Raw genomic sequence first — 17,558 nt, forward strand, 5'->3', positions numbered from 1 at the left:
TCATAATCATTTAATCCTGTGCTCTAGTGCCAGTATTTTATTATGAATATGCTAATGCTCATGTATCCCTTAAGACGTACTGATATGTTTCATGACTAAATCACAGTATTATTTTTATATTAACATGAAATACACATTAGATTTAATAGGTGTGCAAAGCTTCACATATTTCTGAGGCCTGGAAGCCATTTCATTCGGTGTGGTACAATTGCACATTTCCAGTACTGTGTAGTAAGTGTAGCCTCATTTTGAGGAATGTCACCCTGAAACATGAATTTTGGAAAGCAAAAGAGTCAGTGCTTGGTTATATTTTAGCATCTAGTCTTTAAGGATCTTCTCACATTCTTTCTTGTGAGAAGATCCTGCTTAGCTAGGTTTGAAAACCGATTCTATTCTGTGTTCACTTTCCATTAACTTGTATTAAGAAAAACTGTATAAAAGAAAGAGCAAAACATATGAATTTTAGCATTCTGTACTCCCTATGGATTTGGGTGGAAGTGTTGATCCATTGAAACAACAACTGTTCATTATTATTTTGATTGGATTCTGGCTATGTTTCCAATAAACGAATGGAAAGACTTTTAGATTTCTTGGAGGATTGAGTTATTGTATGGATGGTGGCGTTTGCCTGGAAATTTCATGAACAGGTGAGTGCTAGATTGGACTCCACATGATGACCACAGGTGCCAGAGGTAGGGGAAAAGTTTCTCCAGTAGGACTGGGGTGGAGCATGGCCTCGCACTCGACACAGTGGTTAACTGGACATTGTAAGTACTCTGAAGCAAATGTATGTAAAGTCTAACTGCACTTACTATATTTTGTTTGCTTGTTTGGATGGACTGTATTCTTCTGTGTCTGTTTTCTAATCTGGTAAAAGACCACCAGACAAGTGTCATCTGGGTAGGAGACAACGAGAAAATGGACTGGTTGAGTATGTAGGAATCCAGAGAACAGAATTGTATGTGTGGTTATATGGCTTAGAGCAAATAGGCTCTAGAAATATTGCAGAAACTGGGAACATAGGCAGAAGCGCCAGTACCCGAAGCACAGACATTTGAAGGATGAATATGTGAGAGGAAGAGAACCTGTGATTTAGCCACCCCAGCTCAATTAAATGTACAATTACAAACCCCCATCTCCGTGAGATAAGTTAGAGAAATATCTGAGGGGACCATTACTCTGTTTTCTGTCTCCTTTGAGTCTATGTACACGATTACAATATTTTTCTCGGCCAGGATATGTGCTTGGGTAAGTGTAATGAGTTCAGAAACTTAAGCAGACTTAACATTGACCAAGCTGCATCATTCAGAAATTTGCATATAGAGTACATACAGCCCAAGCTGCGACCTGGACACCTTTGTCATTTCTGAGACATGGATCATCAGCAAAATACATTAATTCACAGGTTGGTATTGAGGTGTAAGTCAAATCGATATGGGGCTTGGTGACTTGGCCAGTTACAATCAGACAACCATGAGGTTCTCCCTCTTCAAGGATGGGCATCATAGATTCAGAGTTCAAAGTGGGACAGCAGACAGGTAATCTTGTACCTAGACAAACTGGCACTAGAAAGGTGGTCAATTTTTAGAACACTGCAGGGACTCTGGGTGTCTTTTCTGAAATAATCTTGCAAGGGCTTCATTATAGGGGCATAACCTAGGATCCATTGTCTGTCATACCCAACCATGATCAAGAATGTTTGTACCTGGGAGACGGCCACTGGACAGAGCATGTTTATGGATAACTTAATTTGCCCAGGTAACAGTTGGCATTCGCTGGTTGAGATTTCGGGGCCAAAGTATCATACTAGGGGAGGCAAAACTGCAGGCTTTCCTTTAAAGCCTTGTGCCACTTTTTGGCCAATTTGGTGAGGAGGTGGAGATAATTAACCTTGCACTGATCTAAAGCAACAGATGCTAGAAGTATGTCTTTTGCATGCTGCTTAAGAGTAGATCCCCGGGAAAACCTTTAAAGCTTGTGAAAAGACTAGTGAAGACTCTGAGTATCCTTGAAAGGGCCTTGGCCAAGAAAGCTAGGACCCCCCTGAATAACAATGTGAAGAGGAACTGACTCTCTTTGTGTGTGGGGATGAAGAAAAAGGCAGAACGACGGTCCACCACTGTAAACCAACTGGCGCAGGTGGGGTGTAAGGAAGAATGGTGGCAGGGATAGGGACATCAGGGAAGCTAAGAAAACCACATTATTATTGGCATGCAGGTCTTGCACAAGTCTATACACATTTATCTTTCCTGCTTTTTATAAGTCAAATCGGGGTGATGCATATACTAAAAATTGGCACTAAAACCCCCTCTTTACTGAGGTCTACGATTACAGAGTGAATCTCTGCTTCAGGTGTGAGGAGATACCAAGGGATTAGGAACAGCTTCATTTGTGGGTTGATTTTGATCTTAAATGGTTCCATGGAGGCTATAAAACTCACATTATTGATCCCATGTGAGCCACAATGTGTAAGGCATCCGGGAAATCAAATCTGTTTGATCAGGATCTAAATCAGTATTATTCACAGTGGGTTGATAATTTGTGTCCTCACTGAGTAAAGGTAGTACCTCATTCTTGTGATGCTGAGGGTATACACTATCTAGAGTACAGAACACCATGCAGTTAGGCTTGCACCAAATGTCCTGTCCCAACAGTTTGGCTGATGGGGAAGACCTGTGGGTCTCCTGTGGGGGCTACCTTTTCTTCTGTGGACTCTCTGCCTTGCTGAGGGTCCCCCTAGGACTCCTCCTATGGGATGAGTTCTCCTGGACCCCAGCAGCTCCACTTTTTGCTTAACCATGACTTCTGCCTTTACCAAGGCTTGTTGGTGGCTTTTTCGTGCCACTGACCGAGTGCAATCATCCATCCAGGGTGGGACATTGACTGCATCCTCCAGGAATTCTTCTCCTGATCCAGGGCTGCATTGCTGACCATCTTCATCCTACTGTTGACCAACTCCTGTAACCACAGACTGGTGGGTAGTGGCTCCTGCCACCACCGGACATTCCTGCGACTTCTGGACTTGGTCCCCTTCTTCCACAGGTCTTCCCCTTCAGGAATCCACCCCCGGTTTCTTGAAGTCTTGTCTGGGTGTCGCAATATCTTATTTTTATTCCTTTTTGGGGGTTTGGGGAAAATCCAGTAATTTAGTCCTTTCTTCCTGGTTGCTAGGGGGCACTGCAATACTTACCTTTGGGGCTTCCTAGTTCTCCCAGCTCCCCTCTACACATCCCACCTACATAGGTGGGAGTCCTGCATTCGCATTCCATCTTCTTAGTATATGGGTTGGGCTCCCCCTAGGGTCACTATTGGCTACTGCTATTTGCACTGTTTTCTATTCTATTGCTATTTATGCCTATTCTTGATTACTAGTGTACATATCTAGTGTGTTACCTCCTATTGGAGGGGTGCCTCTCTAGTACTTTTTGGTAATTGTGTCACTAAAATAAAGTACCTTTATTTCTGTAACACTGAGTGTTTTATTTCATGTGTGTACGTGTTATGTAACTACAGTGATATTGCATGAGCTTTGCATGTCTCCTATGTAAGCATTGGCTGCTCATCCACAGCTACCTCTAGAGAGCCTGGCTTCTAGACACTGCCTACACTACACTAATAGGGGATACCTGGTGTAAGTACCTCAGGTACCCACCACATGCCAGGCCAGCTTCCTACATTCCTACAGCGATATACAAAAATGTTAGCCCCTAGCTTGCTTGGGAACTTTTTAAAACTCATATCTTAGAAACAACTTAGCAGATTTACACCAAACCAAAAAACGACCCCCTTCTGAGAAAAGTATTACTATCATGCCACATTTGCTGTAAATCATTTTAGCCTGTAGCTATGAGCAAGCTTTCAGATGGGAGCCAAAATTCAAAATCATTTTTTTTTTTTGCCCACACCCCAACCTTAACTTTTTTTTTCTCCATGGATGGATACGCAAGATTTAACATGCCGAAACTTATCTGACTTAGCAGACTGCCAAGTTTTGTGCAAAATGTTCATAAAGTGAAAAGCCTTAGGCAAATCAAAAAATGCCTTTTCAATTAAAACTACATTTTGGGAGGTATTTACATTACGGCCACTCCTGACCTTGAAACTGGGTTTGAGTTTCGGAGTGGGCTCATCCACAATCCTGTAATTCTATTTCAGGACCGGAGGCTCAGATTATGCTTCTCTTTCTTTACTACTCATAAAACAGCAGCCAATCACAAAACAGAAAATATAAAGTACATTTCCCATATTGCACATCTCAATATGTCCACCAATCATATCTCTCTAGGCCCTGTTAGAGATCCGAACACCATCTTGAATTCCTCTTCTTTCTTTTCTGCTCCAGCATAAGATAAGTGCCTTTCACATTTTTCCCATATGTGTTTACCTTAGCGCGTTCGGATTCGCACCGCGCTCAGGATCCCTCCTGTCAGCGTGTCGCTGCATCTGTATGCTTGGCTTGTTTGCACCAAGTGACACTCCTTGGTCAGTATTTTCTCAGTGTGCGACGCACTGGATACTTTCAGCGTGCAGGGTGCTGGGCGTTTATTCTTTACGGCCCCCCCTCAGGCAGCGAGCCTAGCACCCACCCATCGTGACAGGTCGGTATTTTTCTCCGCGTGCGGTGCACTGGGCGTTTATTCTTACGGTTCATTTCTTTCCCCCTCAGGCAACAAGCCTGCTGCGGCCCAGAGCCTTTCCTTGTCAGGCCCGGGCAGAGAGCCTGACGTGAGCACGTAGCCCAATTGGCTCATTTTTGGGAGGATTGGGCCACGCGCTGTTCTACCTTCATTTCTCCTCCTCTGACACTGACAGGACGCCGGGAATTGCGTGCATTTTTCTAATTCCAGGCTTCCTGTCAGTGTTCTAGACGTCATCTCAGGCTGCAATAATCGATTTGGCCCTGAAACGGAGCGGAGTGCACGCTCGTGTATATATTGATTTTTTCTCAACACTTGTGGCTCTCAGGAAGTCCTCCTTCTAGGGGGGCTGTAATAATTAGTGGACAGCTTTTGCTGAGGAGTCTTTTACCTTCTCTTGCACTAGGGGTGACCCCCCCTTGAACTCTGAGTGACTACTGCTTTTTGGTACTCTCTGTGAATACTGCTTTTGTCAGTTCATGAGAATGACCGATTGGGTGCCCTTTGAGGAGGAGGAGTATGGGCATTATGGAGAAGACGGTCAGTTTCTGGGCGACGGTCTGTCAGAGGCAATCAATGCTTTGGTTCAGCAGTCAGTCAGCAGGGCCTTAGAAGTTTCTGTCCCTCGGCAGATCAGTCAAGCGTTGGTGGTGGCTCTAAAGCCTTTCATGCAGCAATTGGAGGCCTTCGCTAATAATCAAAGTCTTGTTCCTTTACCAGAGGGTAATTCCGCTGAAGGTAGCTCTTCACCTCCTAGTACATCAAAAGACGCTCCTTCCTCTTGGCCTCATGATGGAGGCATGGCCGCACTGCAACAGACCTCGGCTAGTGATCATCAGTACTGTTCTGCCCCATCCACTTCCAGTGTTTTCCCTAGAAGGGTTCAAGCTTCCTCAGACTCTGATCCCAGTGATTCGGAATCATCTCACTCCGGCAGTCCCTTACACAAATGCAAAAAATCAAAGAAATCACTTTCCTCTAAGGACCATTTGGACCCCGTACCTCCTTCTAACCCCTTTCAGTTCAATCCGGAGGACATAGTGCATCCCCGTTCTGCAGATTGGGCTCCTGCGCAGGTAGTAGTGGAATATTTGCATGGTAAGCTGCACAGGAGTTTTGACAAAGAAGTCCGCTATAGGTTGAGAGCTGAATGTCCTAGGCCCGAGCTTCCGGATAAGGTGGCGGAGACGCCTGAGATCGATGCCAGCATGCTGACATTCTTGAAAAAATTCACAAAAAAAACAAAGAAGGGGATTGACCGGGCCTGGCACTCCTGCCAGGGAAAATGGCGTTTCTATTGCCCCCCACATCTTGGCCGAGTGGACTCAGAGAGCGATATGTCTGTTGGTTAATGCCAACTGCGCCATTTTGACTGAGAGGTGCAAGTCCCTCCTCATGAGGATCGACTCCAGTTTGACAGAGCTGGCCTCTGCAGATGCGGGTCCCCTGGCAGAGGGTCACCTTTTCAGTGACAAGTTGGTAAAAAAACATTGGCAAATATGTGATGACATTTACAACACTGGACAAAGCGCAAGCTAACTTAAAGAAGGTGTTTCATTCGGGCCTTTTTGGTCGGGCCGGACGAGGCAGGGGCCACTCGTCAGGCCGCGTATACTATCAAGGCCCCCAGAGGGCAACCTTCATGCGAGGCGAGGATTACACCCTAGGTGGTACCTTCTTCCCCTCCCGCTCCCAACGGCGCAGAGGACAGCGTGGAGGTTCACGGGCTACCGTCCCTACTGATTACTCGGCAGGTAAGGCTTTTGGATTCTTCATTAATTCACCTGGGGGATCGAGTGCAATTCTACCTTCACAATTGGCTCCAGGTAACTCAAGATGTGTGGGTGTTGCAGACTGTGCAAGGCTTTCGTCTAGAGTTTTATCACACTCCATGTCAAATGTCTCCAACTCCCCCTCTCTGTTTTTCCCTACCAGAGACCAACTTTATAAATCTAGAGATAAAGACTTTGCTAAAGAAATGAGCAGTGGCTTTTTGCCATCCCCATCCGGACGGTTTCTGCAACAATGTTTTTCTTGTGCAAAAGCGTGGAGGAGGGCACCGTTTGGTGCTAAACCTCAAGGAGTTCAATTGTTTCATTGTTTATCGGCACTTCATGATGGAAGGTCTTCATCTTCTTCCCGATTTACTCCAGGCGGGAGTCTGGATGATGCGTCTGGACCTGAAGGACGTGTATCTGATTATTCCCATTTGGCATCCTCTCTGACGGTTCCTCCAATTCAGATGGAAGGAGAGATGACTGGAATATTTGGTCCTGCCTTTCGGGCTTTCTTCAGCACCCTGGTGCTTCACCAAACTGCTCAGGCCTGTGGTAGCTCACCTGCGGAAGAGAGGGATTCGGCTGATAATATACCTAGACGACATATTGATCATGGCTCAATCCCTAGAGTTGGTGAAGCAACACAGTGTCATGACAATTTCTCTTTTACAAGAACTCAGGTTTGTTATAAACGAAGCCAAGTCAATTCTGGTGCCCATCAGATCAGTGGAGTTCCTGGGTTTTGTGATCAACTCAGAGACTTCTCAATTGATCCTTCCCCAAGCCAAACTTTGGGACATCAAGAAGGAGTTGAGGGTGGCCCTGACACAAACATCTCTGTCCTTGAGAAAGATAACTCGCTTGGTTGGCCTTTTGGCTTCCTTGATTCAAGCGATATTCCCGGGACCCTTACATTATTGAGCCTAACAGAGACTCAAGATTCAACACTTGCAAAAGGGTTTGGCGTACTCGGAACGAGTTCCTCTGACAGAGGAGGTCAAGACAGAACTCAGATGGTGGCTGACGCAAGTGGACGCTTGGAATGGCAGAGCCATTTTCAGGTCTCATCTGGAGGCTATCATAGAATCAGATGCCAGTCGGTGGGACTGGGGAGCCAGATGTGGTATATCGCCACGGGAGGCCGTTGGTCCCAACAAGAGCTCCAGCTGCACATCAACTGTCTGGAGCTACTAGCAGGATCCTTTGCGATCAAGACCTAGTCCCCAAAGAAAGTCTCATGCACCATCCTCTTGCGGATGGACAACATCTCAGCAGTCCGTTATATCTACGAGTTGGGGGTACGAGAGCCCCTCTGTTAGCGGAGATAGCCAAAGACTTCTGGCATTATTGCCTGTCTCACAGACTGCTTGTGGTGGCAGAGTATATTCTGGGGCAATCCAATGTGATTGCTGATTGGAACTCCAGGTACCTCAAAGATCACAGTGACTGGAAGCTTCTTCCCCAACTATTCCGCCTGACTGAGGACATATGGGGTCATTGCAAGATAGATCTCTTTGCCTCCCGTCTGAATCGGCAGCTGGAGGATTTATTCAGTTGGAGGCCGGATCCTCTCGTGAGGGCCACGGATGCTTTCTCCCAGGAATTATGCTTTTCCTCCCTTTGCGATGAATCAGAGGGTGGCAACTCACATCAAGAAGCAGGCAGCGGAGGTGATTCTGATCACTCTGACCTGGAAGGCACAACCATGGTTTCCACTTCTGCTGGAGTTAGCCTGCGACTCTCCCCTTCTCCTTCCTTGGTCTCAGGACATGCTGCTGGGCCCCCAAAGGGAGTTGCATCCTCTTGTGATGGAGAGGCAGTTGCAGCTCATTGCATGGAGGCTTTCAGGCAACAATGGTGCTTGCCATGTTTTTCGGACACAGCTACAAGTTTTATCAGTAGAGCGTGGGCACCATCTACCAGGAAACAATATTCCTCAGCATGGAGAGCTTGGCGGAGTTGGTGCATGGAAAGGCACGTAGATCCCGTGAAAGCGGGAATAGTGGAAATAGTAACTTTCTTGTTGCAGAAAGCAACGGAAGGCATGTCCAATAGAACAATCAACAATTTTCGATTCCATTTCAGCGGGTCATGTCAAAGTCCACAATAATCCGGTAGGTATGCATCTTATTATTTCTAAGCTTCTTAAGGGCATTAGAGTTTCTAATCCTCCGATACCTAAATATACATTTGTGGGATGTTAACCTCGTGCTTAAGTTGTTTGAAAGATGGCCTGATAATGAGTTTTTATCTAGGAAACAATTATCGGTGAAACTGGCCATGTTATTGTGCCTTGCGACATATCGTCGATCGTCAGATGTGAAAGCTCTGGACCTTGCAGGTAGAGTGTTTACACCGGAAGGTGTTTCTTTTTCTATTACTAGAGGACAAAAACGATGTCGGCAAGTATTAAATGTATGTTGCATTTCCTTTCAATTCAAAACTGTGCGTTGTGAGTTGTTTGAAACAGTATGAAGAAATGTACAAGAGTTTTCAGATCAGATGACAAGGGTCAATTACTGATTTCATTGAGAAAACCTTTCAAACCGGTTTCTGCTGCGACCATTGCAAGATGGTTAAGAGAAGTGATGGTCGAGGCAGGGATTGACGTTACTCAGTTTGGTGCTCATTCAGTTAGAGGAGCTATGGCCTCCAGATCTCTCGAATTGGGAGTAACTATTCAGGATATTATGAAATCAGCTGTTTGGTCCTCTGATTCAACTTTCAAGCAGTTTTATTATAAGCGGTGGCTGATATTGTGACAAGAGTTTTTCTATCAGCTTTGAATTAGCATAATCTGAGCCTCCGGTCTTGAAATAGAATAAAAAATGTGCTAGCTGTTGCGCCAAGAATTTTCAATTCTATTAAGGACACAGAGGCGAGGATTATCCCACCCGGTTGATGATTTGGTAATGTATAGGTATCATGTATGATTACGTCAGCACTTAACGATCTACATATATATGTAATGTCTATATCGTTTGTTTCCCTCCCCGATATTGTCAAGGTGAGATTTTTAGAAGTTTCTTTGATGTTCTGTCTGGTTATCCTAGGAGCAGAGCAGAAAGCGGAATGAAGTACGAATTCGCCTTTCAAGAGGTTGAGGTTCCCAAGTTCATTCTTGGAATGGTTTGAGGTGGTCAAGGACCTTCGTCATGTTGAAATCCTACAAGTGTTACTGGATGAAGTTGCTCCAAGTTGTGTTTCCTGCGCAAAGAAAGAGGAATTTAAGATGGTGTTCGGGTCTCTAATAGGTCCTAGAGAGATATGATTGGTGGACATATTGAGATGTGCAATATGGGAAATGTAGTTTATCTTTTCTGTTTTGTGATTGGCTACTGTTTTATGAGTAGTAAAGAAAGAGAAGCATAATCCTCGCCTCTGTGTCCTTAATAGAATTGAATATTCTTGGAGCGACAGCTAGCAAATTGTTTTCTGGGCAAATTAATCTCTGCGTAGCTAAAAAACACGAACGTGTCCTTATGTCAAGAAACTGGTGCTAATGTAAAGCACACCAATACCTTCAGGTTTAGTTTGTGCTATGAAACTGCTCCGAAAAAAAAACAGACAAAAAAACAGTGACTATTGCTACTGTGTAACATATTTTACATACATACACACGAAAAAAGTACAAAGAAAAATATATAACTCTATAGTGCGCAAGAAAATGAAGTGTGAATAAGACACAAAGCAGTTTGTAACCGGGGGCTTTCAGATATGGCGGCACACACACGAAGAAACAACACTCTATTACCAGTGTAAAAATGTTGGCAGATATGATGCAGTAGTTTGGGAAATGCATTTTGCAGGTCCCTTTCCTTAACGTACAAGGAGCTTCCTTTGCGCTAATAAGCGCACACCAATGGAGGGCTGAAAACGCTTCTCTATGTTGGAAACGCTACCGTTCAGCTGTCTTAAATGGTACCCAGTATGATGCGGCAACAACAGGGGCATGGAGTTAAAGAATACACGTGTGGAACATGCATTGGAGAAATAAAAGAATAACGTACTGATATTGTTTAAAACTAAGTCTTAAACTAGAATACAAGACTAAACAGCACAATTTGCCAACGTACTAAACCCTTTCAGGGATGCTGTGAATTCCACTAGTGCTATACAGGCAGTATGGCGTCCGTGGTTCCTCGTCGTTCTTATTTAATTTGTGAGGCAGCACTCTAGTTCTTTAGGAGGCCGCTTCTCCCACTGGCCTGAACGAAGCAAGGCCCACGTGCGGCTACTGCTTTTTCCGGGCTGCCCGCCCATTCTTTTCCGGGGGCGTGTTGTTCCAGGGCTCTGCGGTGTAAGCCGTCCCCGGTTGTGTGCCCTAGGCTGTCAGTCTTGGTAACGTAGAGTTCCGATTGGCTCTTGCTGTTTTCTGTGTTTTTTTATTATGTAAATAATAATATTAATAATAACACAAATAGGCGGAAGCAGTTGAGTTTTTAAATACGTCCCTGTTCGAAGAGGAAAGGTAGGGTCTGAGATTTGAGATTACCTGCGTGATTGTTTGTGGAGGGATAGAAATTGTATATAGTACTGATTGGCCCTTAATGCAATTGAACATATAATTAAAAATAGCAAACTTTTTAGACTATAGGTGTGCGCAGAAGGTATGTATTGTAATTGTATTTTTATAGCGCTTGCATACTGGCCTTGACGAGGAGGCGTAAAGCTCCACGCTGAGACGCATGCTGCTGTGGGACGCACGTCCTTATTTGCGTATTCTTAATCGGCACGCTTCATGACTTCGCGCATGTTCATAGTTGTTGGCACGCGTCTTTCCATGTGTCAGTGTCGGTATTGTGTATTAGCTGGTGTCCCATTTACTTTGTCTATACCATCTGCATTCCACTGTAGCCTTCTGTGTTTACAATAAAATACAGATTGGGAACTGCCAAGTTTGCTTCTTTGAATTCCTTTTCGCAAACCGTTTAATCAATTTGTTATGTTGTATAGATCTGAGGGACGAATCTCGGGTATTTTTCCAAATGCTTTATTATTTATGTTGGGATAGTTTGAAAATATTGCTGGGTAGCTTGGAGGAAAAAGAGAACGTAATCATTAAAATCAGACCTCAGAAATGGAGAGACAAGTGGCAGCTATTCCATAGAGACGGGAAGCTACCAGATTGTCATTTGTTGCTTTTGCTGCCATCAGTCGTAAATATTTACTTTTAAAAAAGTATCTAGAAGCCAGTAGGTCTTGCATTTCAGTTGTTGTGCACATTGAAAGGAATCTGGTGTATTTAGCTGTATGGATATGTGAGTGCCAGTGTATGGATGTCTAACTGGTCAAGATTAGGGACTTGTTGGAAAAAATTATTCTATAGGTAGGCTCCAAATGCATTAAAAAATCCAGGGATCAAACTCGATTCCGCGTTAAGGATTAGTGTAGATGAAATAGGAGAAACAGGTTCAATGTTCATTAGAAGCATTAGGTCATCTACTTTCCTGTGTTTTTTCCCTCATAACTAGGGTGGCCAGGTGTCACGTTTTTTTACCAGCTGTCCCAGCAGATTTTGGGAAATTTAGCCCATGTCCTGGTTTTTAGAGAGGGTCGACTGAGTGTATATGTGCCCTCGAAGGGTACAATACATGAAGGATGTAGTGATGTGCAGTGCTTGAAAGTTGTGTACATGTGCTGGGTATATGTGTGCCTGTGAAAGTTTAATACTTGTCAGTCTCTGGGTTCAGTTTTGGGAGACCCAGTGCTGCATGCTGAAACATGAGGAGGTAGAGAAAAGCCCCCGAGTGTTGTATTGCTGCATACCTGTAAACTGGGTGAGACACACTGGAGAATGGAGAACTATGTCCCCCGGTAATCTTCAGAGGCTGCTCTTTGATTCAAAGAGAGAGGTCACTTGGAAGGGGCATGGGCATATCTCATGAAGGTAGAATCATAAAAGGTAGGGCTGAGGCCCTGGTTTAACCTTTTAATAAACATATCCCTGTAGCTGACGTCTAGGTATGAACTTCTAGTCACTCTTGTGCCCTGTGTTGCAGCACTGTCAGTGTTGGAGCACTCCCACTGTTACAGACTGCTTTTAAGAGGAAGAGAGGGCAGTGGAATGGGCAGATCAAAGGAAAGCAGACTCTTAATATAAAGGTTAAAGACTCAGACTCCAAATCACATATGGTGGCTGGGAATGGAGCATAAGAATGGGAGCTTGAGACCCCAAAAAACTGAACTGTCAAGCAGCCAGTCACGTTGTGGAAGGAGGAGAAGCTCTGTAAGATTTCTGCTTGTGGCCAGGATTGGGGACGGAGGCCTGCTAGTCTCCCAGCTGGGTGTGGGGACATCACCCAGGGAATCCAACACTACCTGCCCTAGAGCCTGGAGTACCAGTGCCCGCCTGCTTCAATTGTATTCCCTTAGCGAGGCGTGCAGAGATAGGTACTGCACCAATCGGTTTGTTGCCCGCATACTGTGAAAGGCAGAGACCATTGTATGCTAGAGGAAAGCTGCCAAGAAGTAAGCTATGATCGGCTTTGTGCTGAACGGGTCATGGCCCATGTGCAGTGAGTAAACGGACACTCTGTATGCAAGGGGCAGCTGCCATGCTGAGTGGGCTGTAGCCTATGTGTGGTGGTGACCCCATATGCCAGGAGGGTCCAGCATCAGGAAATATGCTGTGCCGATCAGGTTGGAGCCTATGTGCAGTGGAAAGATGTTAAACCTGTATGCCAGAGGAGCCACTGGGACCAATCAATAAGTGTGACTTGGTCAGGATCATCATGAGAGACGAGCGAAGCCACCTTGGGGACCCCTACAAACCTGCATGGTGACTAAGAATCCACATCGGGACAGTGCACTACTCTCCGATTTCTCCCCCTCCCCCCAACGCCCACCACCTCCAACTTGGGAAGAACCCAAGAACTTATCTAACATGGATAAGCCACAAAGAACCTCTGGTTGCCGCAACTGAATGACCGTGTGAGGAACTTGAGGGCTGCCCAGCGCAGCCTGCCTGGTTTGTGTGCAGAGAACTTACCAGAGACAGACACTGCAGCTCAAGCGCACATGGAGGGGCCCCCTCAGGGACTCCAGTCGCTCAGATCCCGCAACTGTCGTTAAGACTTATTTAAGGCCATCTGGTCCAGGGGACTTGCTTGCCAGATAGCACTTCAGCGCTGGAACTCTTTTGACTTTAATACATAGTCGGAGTAAAACTACAAAGACTCTTTCTACTAACGTGGCTTCAACCGAATGTCCCCTGTAGTGAGTGGGGAATAACCACTGTCACTAGAGCAAAGAGGGAATGGGACGTCATGGAGTCGGTAAGTATGCTTCCTTTCGGGGAGAGAGTGGCTGGCAGTCAACAGAATGGCATGGGCACAACTGTCAGGTGCCTTCACCCACCTGCAGGGACTGCCCATTGGGCACTATGGCCAACAATAGCCTGTAGAGCCTCTTCATGGACTAGAAAACACTGCGTCTGCTGAGGGTCTCTCACTACTACTTGTCACTTCCCTGGGTCCACCAGGGCTTGGCTGTGACCTTGCGCTGCTGCTGTGGTTGTCAATGGTAACCCTCTACCACTGGGACCTTTCGCAGGTGCTATAAGAACAGCATGGTTGCAGCTAAATGGCACATTTTCCAGGTCGCCAGAGAGGAGGAGGGGGGAGGGGATGAAGAGCTGGATCACCGTGGACAATCCATACTTGGAGGCCGGCACACCAATATTACCAGAAATTTTGAATTTCTGCTGTAGTGGAAGCACAGCTATTTCAGTTTCTACCTCTCGTTCCCCAGCAATTTGCAAACTTTTGCAGTGTTTTCCTGAATTGTTACACCTCTCCTTTATTTTATTTGTGGTCTTCTGGGGGTGATTCTGAAAAGTCTCTGTGGATTGCAGGTCTTTTTTGGAACTGACCATTGTTGCCTGTTTTGAGTTCTTGTATAAGCCCCTATGTCAATCGTAGATTTTGATATTTGGCCTGCACTGCTTCAAAGTATGCTGAAGTTTACAAACCGAAGATCTGTATATCGAGAAAAATTGTCAGCATGGTGGGCCCTTTGGCATTGCATTTTGTTTAGCATACACAGTCCACCGAAGTATGCTCTTGCTAAAGCTAAATGTCACTGCCTCGGTGGGATTTTTCTACAAGCACTTGGAGTACGTTTACAGTTTTCTTGTTTTACCCACATTGCATTACACGACAGTCCCAAACAGGAACAAGCATTTTCAAAGACTATAGGTCTCACCTTTGTGACTTATTGCCTTTGCCCATGGTCTAAGCCACGCTGTGCAGCATATTTTTTATTAAAAAATTTAAAAAGCCATTGACTGGAGTGCGGAGTCCTTTTGTAGGTGTCCACACCACACATACTATTCTGTCAATGGGTGGTTTAAAGGAGTATTGGCGCTTCCTGTCACCTATATGTTCAAATTATACCACGATAGTTAGTCATTTTTCAGACGGTGCACTTACAGGAAAAAACTCCCCAAATCCCTGCAAATCAACGATCCGTGATCGCCGATAACAATGTCTATATACAAAAGACACATGTCTCACCAATGTCCAATTTTTTTTTCAATCTTCACAGTTTATTCTGTATTCCTCCTCAATTCAGCTTCAGTTCAAACTCCAGCCACTCCTGCCAAAACGGGTTTCATCTGGGGAATCGCCCAGTGATTCATCAGGGCTGCAATTACACATCTACATCATATTGTATGTCCACTATTTTACATCATTGATGTTCTTTTACATAGTAATCCACCTTCTGTGAAGTAAGTGGGAACCTTTTGTAGTTTACAGCAACTTATTTTTCCATTCCCATGTATTTTGTGACCATAAAACATAAGTGCATATATATCCACTCTCCTTATTAAACAAATCTTACAGATAATATTTAAGATGATTTAGATTGATTGGAGATAGTTTTCTTTGTGCACATGCATACACATGTGTGATCCTACTAGATTACCGTACACCTGTATTGTGATGGATTAGGCACACTGCCACCTTCACCCATATAGAGTACCTGTAGATGGGAAACAACCTGAACAACTACGTTTGTATTACTACTTGCTTTAACAACGAATCTTGAAGAACTACTGGGTCTTAACAACAAAGTTTTGAACAACTACTGGTTTAACAATGATTTTACCTTAACAACTAATGCCAGAACAACGAATTTTAAGGTAAGTGAATTATTTTTTGATGAATTTTAAGGTGAGTTTTGTGTTTTGTTTTTTATTTGTTTAGGGTTTAATTATTATATGTTTAATTTTTTTAAGTATATTGTGTAGATTAAGTCATGGATTCTATGGTTTGTGGGTGTTATGGGTGGGGTATTGTATTAATACTAAGGTATTATTTTAAGTACATTTGTTTTTTTATGTGTTGTAATTTATGTTGTGGGTTTAGGGGTGGGATATATGGGAAGTAGGGGTTATGGGTGGGGAAGTGTATTAATACTCAGTTATTAATTTAAGTACTTGTGTTTTTTTATATGTTGTAATTTATGTTGTTGTTTTAGGGGTGGGATATATGGGATGTAAGGGTTATGGGTGGGAAATGTATTAATACTCAGGTATTATTAAGTACTTGTGTTTTTTTTCTATGTTGTAATTTATGTTGTGGGTTTAGGGGTGGGATATATGGGATGTAGGGGTTATGGGTGGGGAAGTGTATTAATACTCAGGTATTAATTTAAGTGCTTGTGTTTTTTTCTATGTTGTAATTTATGTTGTGGGTTTAGGGGTGGGATATATGGGATGTAGGGGTTATGGGTGGGGCAGTGTATTAATACTCAGGTATTAATTTAAGTAATTGTGTTTTTTTATATGTTATTTATGTTGTGGGTGTAGGGGCGGGATATGTGGGATGTAGGGGTTATGGGTGGGGAAGTGTTTTAATACTCAGGTATGAATTTAAGTACTTGTGTTTTTTTATATGTTGTAATTTATGTTGTGGGGTTAGGGGCGGGATATATGGGATGTAGGGGTTATGGATGGGGAAGTGTATTAATACTCAGGTATGAATTTAAGTACTTGTGTTTTTTTCTATGTTGTAATTTATGTTGTGGGTTTAGGGGTGGGATATATGGGATGTAGGGGTTATGGGTGGGGAATTGTATTAATACTCAGGTATTAATTTAAGTACTTTTGTTTTTTTATATGTTGTAATTTATGTTGTGGGTTTAGGGGTAGGATATATGGGATTTAGGAGTTATGGGTGGGAAGTATATTAGTAGTATGGTATTATTTATTGTATTTGGTTAATTGTTTTTTTTTTTTTAATTGAAAGTATATTTAGAATTAGGGGTGGGATATAGGGGATGTAGGGTTTATGGTTGGGGTACTGTTTTTATGATTATGTTTATTTTTTTCTATGTTTGAGTTTTTTTTATTTATGTTATTTTTTTGTTTTGGGATGCAATTTGTTTCATTGGTGGATTATGATTTGGACATGTTTTGATAGTTTATAATTTTTTATTATGGGTGAATGATTTTTTTGTGTTATAATTTTAGGTTTTGTATTTTTTTTGTTATTGAAGGTGTAAAAATATATATTTTTTTAAAATAGTTATGTTTAAAAATTTATGTTTGATTTTTTAATAGTATAGTAGTTGGTATAGTGGATTTTGGAACATAATGTTACATTTTTTTATTTTAAATATTTGTTAGGTTTTAAAAAAAAATTGTGAGTTTTAAAATTTGTTAAAATGTTTTTAATTGTTTATTTTTATTATTTATTTGTGATGTAATGTAATTAATATTATTCATATTTGTAAATTATTTTTTTGGATGTATAATTTAATATATATATTAATTTGGGTTAATATTATTTCTAAAAATCAATTAATTAAATAATTATTTGTAGATTATATTTAGAAGTTTTTTTTTTTAGGTGTTAGAAATTTTTGCATTTGCAATAATGTTTTTTTTCATACAAATTTCATTTAAAAAAAAAAAAATACTATTAATTTTTTTTTCTTCAATTTTTTTTATTTTGAACATAATCAAGTTTAAAAAATGCAAAAAAAAAATTAAATTATTATTTGATATTTACAGATTTTTATAAATTTTTTAATTATTTATTTCTATTTCTTTATCTATTTTCTGTGGTATTTTCTTATTTTCCCTATTATAGTCTATGAGTGAAATAGTCCGTTTTCTATTTTTAGTGCTCTTCCA

The 17,558-nt window shown here is 42.7% G+C and overlaps 1 protein-coding gene across 9 annotated transcripts in view; it reads left to right on the top strand.

Annotated features, from left to right (window-relative positions):
* The first annotated feature begins 10,656 nt into the window (after positions 1-10,656).
* The window catches only part of EEF1AKMT1 (EEF1A lysine methyltransferase 1), a 93,621-nt gene continuing 86,719 nt past the window's right edge, over positions 10,657-17,558 (top strand). For 4 of the 9 annotated variants that reach the window (XM_069202268.1, XM_069202271.1, XM_069202272.1 and 1 more), the window contains exon 1: positions 10,775-10,886. The gene's annotated coding sequence lies outside the window, so the exon portion shown is untranslated. The other 5 variants (XM_069202275.1, XM_069202269.1, XM_069202270.1 and 2 more) reach the window with 5 other exon arrangements.

The sequence above is a fragment of the Pleurodeles waltl genome, chromosome 8, assembly GCF_031143425.1.
Source record: "Pleurodeles waltl isolate 20211129_DDA chromosome 8, aPleWal1.hap1.20221129, whole genome shotgun sequence".
Classification (NCBI taxonomy): domain Eukaryota; kingdom Metazoa; phylum Chordata; class Amphibia; order Caudata; family Salamandridae; genus Pleurodeles; species Pleurodeles waltl.